Genomic DNA, 3,927 nt, shown 5'->3' with positions numbered 1-3,927 from the left:
GCTATCTGAGAACATAACCTTCTTTCATAACTTTATTGAATAGTTTTTAATATGCACTAATGCTATTTAATGCTGCAAGAGAGTAAATTCTTATTAGATTAATTAAACAAATTTTTACACAGATATGGCAACGTGGACAAAAGAAGCTGTTGAAATTTTAATTGCTGCGTATAAGAATGAGCCTTGTTATATCAAACGAGAAACCCAAATTATCACCATAAAAATCTACGTAATGAAGCATTGGAACGCATTTGTGCAATTGTCAGTACTGTCAAACCAAATATAACGGGAAAAAAATGCAGTATTAAATTTTATAATTTAAGAAATCAATTTAATACTGAAAACGCAAAAGTAAGAGCTTCAATTAAAAGTGGTATAGGTAGTGAAAATGTAAGTATATTTAATTAAAATAATGTATAGATTAGACATAATGATTTGTATTGTTACGTAATACAGATTACAGGTGTATAAACCTAATTTATGGTATTACGATGGTTTAAAATTTCTGGAAGAACATATATAGTTCCCAGAAAGAGTAAGAACTCACATCTACCAAATAGTACAAAAGATACGCCTGGTTTTTTGTTACACGTAAGTAGATATTTAAAGTAATTTAGATTTTTAAATATGTTAAATTTTCATAACTTAATGACTATTTCTAAAACTCTTTCTAAAACTTTTTGCAAAAAGTTTTAGAAATAGTCATTAAGTTACAAAAATTTAATATATTTAAAAATCTAAATTACTTTAAATATCTACTTACGTGTAACAAAAAACCAGGCGTATCTTTTGTACTATTTGGTAGATGTGTTTGTACTATTTGGTAGAGTTCTTACTTTTTCTGGAAAGTATATGTTCTTCCAGAAATTTTAAAGCATCGTAATACCATAAATTAGGTTTATACACTTGTAATTTGTATTACATAACAATACAAATTATTATGTCTAATCTATACATTATTTTAATTAAATATACTTAATTAAGATATTTAAGAATAAGATATTTAATATATTACAGAATAAAATATTTAAATAATAATTGTATTATAATAATATAAACATATTTTACCAATTTGATTTTTTTACAATCTTTTTATATAGTTAAATAAAATGTAAAATAACATTTTATATTTTACGCAAAATTTTAAAATATTTAAAATATAAAAGCATTTTATAATTAATTATGTAAAGACAGATAAAAATAAAAACGTATATAATACATTTTTATTATATGAAATATACTTTATTTTTTAACTTCAACCAAAGAAATGTTGGTTGAAGATAATATATAGTGTCTACGTACATAATGAAGATAGTAATGTCTATGTACATAAAGAGGATTTAAATAATAATAATAATGAAGAATCACAATCATGTGCATCTTCATCATCTGATAACATAATTGCTACAACACTATCAATTAAAAAAAAAAAATGCAATCACCATCTTTACCATTTACTGATTTATTTAATATAAATACGTCAAGTCCATCAACATTATGTTCTGCACAATCATCGCCAAATGTTGGTAATGCATTACAATCTTCATCCACTACTCATAATCCTAAGAAGCAAAAAATAAAAAATGGGGATGCTTATGTAGAGGCAGTTGAATCGATTGCACAATCTTTAAAGATGCCATTAACACCAGTTACACCAGTTAATGTTGCAACTGATGGTACAGACCCTGTAAATACATGTATGAATTTTTTGGGATCCCTTATTAAAAAATATACAAACTCCAGATTTCAAATTAGATATTATAAACACTTTGGTACAAACTGTTGTTAATGCTAGTCTAACGGACTTAGAACGAGTTAAGAAATAATAAGATATATGTGAATTAATATTCTAATTATATTACATTGATCTCATGTATTTTATAAAATGTAGTGGTATTCTTACAAACTTATTCTTAGGTATAATATAAAATATTATGTAAAACATTAATTTTTAAAAAGTTTAAATAAAGTACAAATCGCCTGCAGTCTAGAAAAAAATATTTTTGTTATGTTTCTGCTGAGGCAGATCAAGGATAAAAATATTTTTTTATTATAATAAGATTTAATTAAAGTATTCATATTGAAAATTGCCATGCAATCCAAAGAAAGAGTGTTATAGATGTTACAAATGAGGTGAACCAGAGTGTAAAAGCGTTAATTTTTATTATGAAAAAGTATACACAAGATTAATATTTTTATTTTTATTTGTATTCTATCAAGGTTATCCCTTACGAAAAAAAACACCCTAATAACCCTAAATAACACCCAAAAAGACACTAAAATATAATAGCGTAATTTGGAATACCCAAATGGCGTTCACACTATTTGAGCGTTAACGCCAAGAAAAACACCAAAAATGACACCAAAAAACACTAAAAGGTAATAGCGTTTCGGATACCCAAGTAGTGTTAACACCCACAATAACACTGAACCGAGTAGAAATTGATAAACAACTAGACGTAAAAAAAACAACATAATTTCATTAAAAAAAATTATTTTTATCAACAGTATACTAAATTTAGGACAAATTTCTATTAATTAATTAAATTTAAATTATATTATTTTATTTTATTCTTACTTGCCGCTGATAGGTTTTGAACCCGGGACCTTAGGATGACGAACCTTGTACTCTATCTGAGCTACGCCAATTTGACTTATCGATATGGATACTTGTTATTGTCTACATATACTTATATGTTATAAACTGACGCAATTATATTATCTTTTATAAATGCAATTCAATTTTGCAAAACATTAAAAATAAATAGCATTAATTTATTTACTCATTAATTTCATTGTTAAATTTATTTTCTTCCATAACCTTACATATACAGGGTGTCCCTAAGCACCCACGCCAATGCTTGTAAAGAGGTAGAAGGGATCGAGACAAACATAAATACCCAATATTGTTTGGGTTTGGTCCACCAATAATCAAGATATTAATTTTTTTAATTGCGAATGAGAGCGCGCGGAAGGAAGAGCTCGAGCCGCTCGAGCCGTAGCACGGCCCACTGTCTCGAGTATTGGCGCCGGCGGCCGGGGGGAAGAGGGAGAGTCGCGCCGCTCTGTGCTTCGCTGCTCCCACGTCCCACCGCACCGCGTCTAGACTCGCATCAATGGCCGCTCTCGCGTCCCACCGCACCGCGCCAAGACTCGCGTCGTTACACACATTCATGACAAATGACATAATTATGAATATAGTAAATTAATTAAAATTTTTGGTACATTCACGATAGATTCTTTCTTTTTCTTAAATATCTTATTTACAGTTGATACTGTAAATAAGATATTTAAGAAAAAGAAAGAATCTATCGTGAATGTACCAAAAATTTTAATTAATTTACTATATTCATAATTATGTCATTTGTCATGAATGTGTGTAACGACGCGAGTCTTGGCGCGGTGCGGTGGGACGCGAGAGCGGCCATTGATGCGAGTCTAGACGCGGTTTTTCATACTGCAACAATGAAACATACTTAACTAACAGGAAATGAGAGAACGATAGAAAATGATATCATTTCTTAAAATTTTTTCTTTTTGATTCAGAGAAATGATGGATTGTGAAATATAAAACGATTAGATTCTCGTGTTTTTTTTTTAAATAAATCACTGAAAATCTATCGTAATTAATAAGTATTTCGGATAAGTATTTCGGGCATTTTAGTACGACACCTCTCTCTCTCTCTCTGAAAAAATTTCAAGAAATGATATCATTTTCTATCGTTCTCTCATTTCCTGTTAGTTAAGTATGTTTCATTGTTGCAGTATGAAAAAATATCTATGAAGACATCGTGTAAGAGAAAAAGATAACGATGAGAGAACTCGATGTGGCAAATATTATAATACACGTATAAAAAAACTCAATTTGAGAATCAATCGTGAATTTTAGGATAATTTTTTATCAATGTTTTCGTTATCAAAGATTTA

This window comes from Monomorium pharaonis, chromosome 1 (assembly GCF_013373865.1).
Source record: "Monomorium pharaonis isolate MP-MQ-018 chromosome 1, ASM1337386v2, whole genome shotgun sequence".
NCBI lineage: Eukaryota > Metazoa > Arthropoda > Insecta > Hymenoptera > Formicidae > Monomorium > Monomorium pharaonis.
Note: the sequence above shows the minus strand (reverse complement) of the source record.